General features: G+C 40.6%; 1 protein-coding gene across 1 annotated transcript in view; it reads right to left on the bottom strand.

Annotated features, from left to right (window-relative positions):
* The window catches only part of LOC124221456 (protein groucho-like), a 133,180-nt gene extending 129,547 nt beyond the window's left edge, over positions 1–3,633 (bottom strand). Inside the window, exon 1 of the mRNA XM_046631511.2 lies at positions 3,541–3,633. The gene's annotated coding sequence lies outside the window, so the exon portion shown is untranslated. The remainder of the gene's footprint in view (positions 1–3,540) is intronic.
* Positions 3,634–7,137: the final 3,504 nt, after the last annotated feature.

Consider the following 7,137-nt stretch of genomic DNA (forward strand, 5'->3'; position numbering starts at 1 on the left):
ATAAGACCCATCCACCTATTCTCTAATTGGTTAATCGAGTTCTCGCGTTTACCGGTTACAGTACACGCAACTTAAACCCGCTTCAGGCATTTTTCCAAGAGGCTCGCAACTATGACGCGATATTTTTTACCGGGATTCGCCGCGAACCTGAAGATTGGGTGGGCAATAATCGAGAGCTCCATCTGGACTCGCAGATGGGTTACAACTCTCGAGAGTCGCAAAAGACGGCCAAAAGCGGATGCGACCATTTCTTGCCCGCATGGCTGCCGACTTATCCACGTAGGCAGAGGATCCAGGACGCGAAGAGCGTGAGCGTTCTTGTGGACCGTTCTGCTCTTCCTCGGACGATTTATTGCCGGGTATCGCCGCCGTTCCAGACTCCGTCCATTCTGTTTTTATCCCCGTAAAGCGACATTCACTCGGCAACGATAGCAGCAGATCCCTGATCATTCAACAGCGGGACGCGAAGACTGTTCGCAATAATCTCTGGGATGTCGAGTTTTTCCCAGAGTCGAAATTTTGCCATCGTTATTAACATGTTTTCACGTTGAGGAGGTTCAAGGCGAAAATCAATACTTCGTACTAATTTTATAACGAGTCGTAGTCGTAGATTTGAGATCTATCAAATTATTGTATGCCACGTAAGAATTCTTTAAAAATATACAAAAATATGAAAAATGCTGTAACTGTAAACAAAAATTTACTATTAGGTATCGGTGTTTTGTTTTGAATCGCTTCGAAGTGGTTACTAATCTAAAAAGTTTATTCGATTTCGCTCTATAATCGCTTTTTTTGTTATTCAGTAGAGTATTTTTCACGAAGTCAGTGAAGCAGACTTATTTTTGTACGAGTCAATCTAGTTTTAGAATTTGCCGATCATATTCAATACCATCGTGATGTTTTGAATTAAAATATTTAGTGATAACATCGTGATAAAACAGAGTATTTCAGAGAATTTGTGGAAAATGGTTTTTTGAATAAAAGGAGACATCGCGGATTGCAATGGAACAAATCAACTAGATTTTTCAATATTTTACAGCAATTTGAAATGAAGTATCGATATATCTAAGCTTTGGTTTATAATTCTAGTATTTTCTATTATTTTGTTTTTAAAGAGACATTCGTAGCTTATGAGTACAATAATTTGTTGACCACTCAATGTATAAATATTGCGTGGTAAATTGTGAAAAGTATCGAGTTTTTTCCAGCCAACCTCTTTAAGGTATATTAAACAAAATGTTCACGGAATTAAATTTGCCTTAATGTATTCCTACGTGTTGTTAAAAAATATCGAGTTTGTGTTGATTGATTCAGAGAACAAGAATTACATAAATTAGTACTGGCACGATACAGCACCGTAGTTGTCTATATCCTGGCACGTTTAACCGTCTAACAACAAGCGTAATTAGGAATTGTGACTCAAGTCTTCAAAATCCCCCCTGATCTCAGAAGCCGAAATCTATTTGTCATAAAGCAAGTTTTTCACAAAAGCAATTTGATCACATTTGACTGAGTGTAGAGATGGGGAAAAGGGTCCGTTGATCCGTTGACAAAGTTTTCTTCCACTCGATAAAATCTTTTCCTCACGAGCAAATAACTACAGTAGCGCTCAAAAATATTCCGACAGTATGAAATTCGTTATTATTTTGATCCATCGTTTTTTCTTGTTTTTCTTTATTTTAACTTTATTTTTTAGCCAACGAGATTCAATTCTCTATAATTATATTGAACAACAAATTTCCTTCAGTAAAAAATAATATTAATTTTTATATTTTATATCTTTTTATAACCAACTACGATTACGATATTTGTGATAATACTTTTGAGCGCTACTGTAAATATATACTTGTCGTTGAAGAAAACCATTACTTCGACTTTCTTGGCATCAAGAGAATATGAACTGCGATCAAAAACACGTATACATACTTACGTGTCACTTGATTGCCTGGAGAACGATAAAATTTTTTCCTGTTCAGTTACACCTTTCAGCGCAGATTTTTAACAATTTTTACAAATTTTTTCGCAACAGGTATTTTTCTTCAGAGTGGAAAAATTGGAAATAAAGAATTGGTTTGGAAAACAATGTGAATAATTTCCAAGACCACTTTTTACATGTAAAAATGTTTGTTCAACGTTTTTTTCAACGTTGCCTTCAAAAAGAAAACTCGAAAAAATGATAAGTATAATCGCTGGCCTACGTCAGCTCAAAGCATAAAAAATTTCGTACCTGACGCAGGATTTTTCAAATTTTTGAATTGTGTTCACCTCTCTGTTCGCTTTTAAGAATTGTTGATGATTTGAATCCATTCTACGAAATGTTAAAAAAAAGACTAAACGTCTTCGAGAGTCAGAACAATTGTACTAAATAAAAAAAAAACCGCTGGCCTGATCCGAGAGGTTAAAGCTCAGACCCAGGTCAAATTGGCATGGAATGCCCCGCGTGTATCGGGCGCTTACATATGCACACATGTATCATATATCGCTGCGAAAACACGGAAGCGCGAAAACGTGAAAGGACTTTGGTTAATTAAACTCTGCTGCTCCGATACTTTCCCTCGGCAACAAGCACCTACGCGAGTTTGGGGAATTGGAGGGATTTCGTGTTTGGATGTACATGGGATACGCGTACCTCCGCAATTATTTACACGTTCTCAAAGCAGTGTAAATATGAGGCTTCGCTAGGAGATCTTCAGTACCTGGTACTTCAAGATCTCTCAGTCGATATTTATCTTACAATTAGATGAATATTTTCCAAATTGACCAAGTCATTTGGCTGGTTGGCATCCCGGTGGAAAAAAAATTGTATACCAAATTTCGTGGGAATTCGTGAAATACTGTAGCTATGAACGAATTATTGCTAATTTTCATTTTCCGACAACGCCATTCTGCGGATGAAATTTCACGTTGTAAATTTGAACAATTATAGGCAATTTGGCGATTTTTCAAATCACGTTTCTACAGCACTCAGGAAACAAAATCTATCTCGCACGTTATCACTAAAACATCTTTCGAAGTTGCGAAACACAATTTTTTTTCAAGCAATGATTTTCAGAACAACCTAATTAATTACGCAGTATCTGTCTCGAATATGATCGCGTTGTTCGAAAATATTTCATTTTGCAAATTCTTCGTTTAATAGCAATTCACGAAGAGCTAAATTTTTCATATTTTCATACTGGGAACATTGGGCAACGCTGAATATGACTGAGATACTTGATGGCAATGCTTTAATATACGATCCATTCGCCCGCACGAACAAATTTATACAAATTACAATTGAGTCTGTCTTACACGTGAAAATAAAATTATCTGATGCAAACATCGTTCTCTTTCCACGCATACTTGGGTACACGATGAGTAAAGATCGAATAGTCAAGAATAAAATGTTTGACAGATCAGTATCCGTGATTTTTAACTCGAAGAATTTCTCCGTCAACAAAGCGTTAGTGATTTCTCAAGGAGTGGATTCCTTTCGAACGAAGCTGATCATAATTGCGGCGTAACGACCGAGGACAAACCTCGTCCGGTATTTGATCTTACCTTATCCGACAGTGACAAAGTTCATCGATCCATCAATTCACCACTCCTCATATTATCAGTTAGCGCACTTCCGACTTCACTACGCCATCGAGCAGTGAGAATAATTCCTGGAACATAAAGACACAAAGATATATACGAGTTTGAAATTATCATAGCTATGCAAATGCAATAGTCCGATTCGTACCTAGAGCTAAAAGGGTTACCCGAGAGATTCGTTATCGGCAAAGAAACGAGTCGGCATATATAATACATGTGCGCGATTCGTTTATGCAGATTAAAAGCGCGCGGGGACTGCGACCATATACGGATGTTTGCGCGGTTGCGATGCTCGGCACGCGAATATTTCTGCCGAAGGCATATATACTCGGGGATTCAGTCGTATAGGTGGACAGGTATGCGCACACGTATATCCCTCAGGCATTCGGGGCACTCTCGTACGCCTTCCTTGTTGCAGTAATGCGTTTAAACGTCTCATTTCCCCGTTGGTGGAATTTTAGAGCTCGCGTGTATGCTTGCCGCCTTCTCTGTCGAGTTCGGAACCTGTTTTCTCATCGATCTCTCGAAGCCGTTGTACAATTTTCGCGTAGATACTGGTTTGATAAAACAACTTGTGAGATTTTTCGCGAAAAAGACTTAAAAATACTTGGTACAAGTTTTAGAGACGAAATGGTCTTCGTGACATGGACTGTTTATAAATGACGTTTGCCAGACTGCTTCGATGAGTTCCGTCGCTGCACTGCTGATAAATCGCCGCAGTTCGCCGAGCAGGAATTTCCGATATGTAGAGACGAATAATCAGGAACCGAGGTGGAGCCGATCGTGATGAAGACGAGACGAACGCTTTGTAAACACAGCTGAATTCATGCCCGGCAGGTGGTTATACAGAGACTCGCTAATTGTAGGCAAGCGTAGCTGCGCCATAGGAGCTGGATTTAAAGAGCAAACATTGTAAAACGGATAATTGAAGTCTCCAGTGTCGATTCAATACGCCGCGTCCGTACGAGGAGCTGCGCCATTACAACGAGCACATACATTAATATGTAGCACAGGCACTGTGCAGAGGATACATGCTAATTGCAGTCGGATGGAGGGTACGGAGGACGAAGCCGAGGTAGAACAACCTGCAGGCGAATTACAAGGTGGCGGTGCGCCCGGGCGATTTGCTCGCTGCAGCGCAGCCAGGAAATGACGTCCGCAAGCTCGCGGGTGGATGAAGCCGGGAGCACGGGACCAAATTACCAGCTATAGACTATCACGGTGAGAGAACCGGAGAATGCGGTCGGCCACGGACTATAATGCCTTGCTGGGGGGGCCTCGAGGTACACGGATATGCATCTATGCACTGGACGGCTGCGATACGTGTGTACCTTACACGTCCGTGCAGATTGTGCCGGCGCGCGGCCGAGGGATACCATACCTGATACATACCTGCGGTGCATGAACTACGATTATACCTCGCCGCGTCCGATCGTATGGCCGAAAATTTAATCACACCGAAACAGACTTCCTATCGCTTCTGATCGTAATTAGCGTCTAATAACGATACGGCACGGAGAAATGTGTCGCATAGTACGGGAAGAGTGCAACGGAGGTGCATTGAGTTCGATTTTAATGACCAATTTCGTTGCTATCGTGACATCCGGGGACCACTTGTTCCTTGGACTAAAAACAAAACTTAGCAGTTTGCAACCGTGCAAAGATGTCGCTTAAAAGTGTAACTGCATTGGGATTTGCGGATAAATTTACCATTCGCGCACATTATTTCCAACTGTGTGCAGTCTGGTGTATGGAACAAATTTTTCGTACAACTGACTAGAGTCGGGAATTAAATTTTTGTGTGAAAATAGGACGAGTAGCACTTGTCTGTTCGGTCGGGCTTGCATTTCGTGGTACGAAACTCCGGCTAGATAACTAGAGTTCCGACTTTGAAATAAAATGCAAATTTGCTGAGCGTCGAAGGGATATTTGTGTATGTATATATATATATACATACATATATGTATACGTGTACGTTCAGATATGTAGAGAGATGCGGCAACATCGTGGGACTCCCTGTTATGAATATTTCAATTCCACGTCAAATTTGGTCTCGCAAGGCCGTTTGGCGACAGCCCCGGGTACATACACGTACACACAAGTCCGTATGCATGCAAACGTATTTCCATCTACGTGAAGATGTATGTAGAGGAGATCCTTTCATACGGCTTTACCGTATCGGTTTAGGCGTACGTCGCGGGAAGATATCTGCTCGCTTCTATTGCATACGTAAAATATACAATAGAATTTATACGCGGAAGAAAAATATCTACATGTGTATCTTGGTACCTCCTTTCTTGCCGAGCTCTTTGTCTGAATACTCACCCTGCCCTCCTTCACATCGAATCACACAAGGATACCGTCATCCTTGTCGAATCCGTTACCATCTCTCTCTCTCTCTCTCTCTCTCTCTCACTCACTCTCGCCCTCTCTGTTTCACCGCCGTTGAACTTCAGCTACGTTATGCTTACCAAATTTAAGAACCCTTTGACACTAGTCTCTCGATAAAAGTCCGCCCTTGGAAATGTAGAGGAGATGTGATATCAGAGTCAAACTATTGATGGGAGCGTAACCCGAGAGGATGCTCAATTCAAGGTTGGATGTATGAGTCACTGCCAACTTCCAAGAACTTCCAAAGACTTCCAAAAGCTTCCAAAGGCTTCCAAAGACTTTCAACAACTTCCAAAGACTTCCAAAGGCTTCCAAACACTTCCAAAGACTTCCAAAAGCTTTCAAAGACGTCCCAAGACTTCCAAAAGTTTCCAAAGGCTTCCAAACACTTCCAACAACTTCCAAAGACTTCCAAAAGCTTCCGAAGACGTCCAACGACTTTCAAAGACTTCCAACGACTTCTAAAGACTTTGAAAGACTTGGGGTATCAACATACAGAGGACTTCTCTAGTGAATAAGTCCTCGGCTTAACCCCTCATTATGTCGTACGCAATTGTTCAAGAATCCAACTGAACGACTAAACCAACAAACCAACAAACGCGACTTGTGGAGGTTATGTAGATGATGTAAGTTTTTTTAGGTTAAGCGGATCTCAAGTTGGGTTAACGTAATAATTCGAGAAGGCCTGATAAACTGTTATAGTTAACTGACTGTTCACTGATTATTGCTACGAGTCAACGTAGCAACGTAAATTGAAACCGTCATTCTGATGATACTGATTCATCACTTAATCAAGAAAAAATAGAAATTTCGGAATGTGCATAATTACCTTTATAATTCTGGTAAAATGTTAGAATGCCTGTTGAATTCATGATATGATTTTTGAGAAGACTTTACCCTCAGAGTCCACCATTTTTTTTCATCATCTTTTTTCACTTTCTACCAATTTCATATAGTTGGATTTGCACATGCAAAATTCAAGGCCTAAACTCTCTTCAAGCCAGTTTCATCAAATGATCAAGATGTTGACTTCTCAAGTAGCTCGAAATTCTTTAGTACGGATGACGAGTATGCAGAGTGCAGCACCGAATTATATCGTCATTGTACGAGTTACAGATTTGGGGATTTAACACACCGGTAAGGGAGCGTTCGTAAATTACGTAATTGGAT

This window comes from Neodiprion pinetum, chromosome 6, assembly GCF_021155775.2.
Source record: "Neodiprion pinetum isolate iyNeoPine1 chromosome 6, iyNeoPine1.2, whole genome shotgun sequence".
NCBI classification, from domain to species: Eukaryota; Metazoa; Arthropoda; class Insecta; order Hymenoptera; family Diprionidae; genus Neodiprion; species Neodiprion pinetum.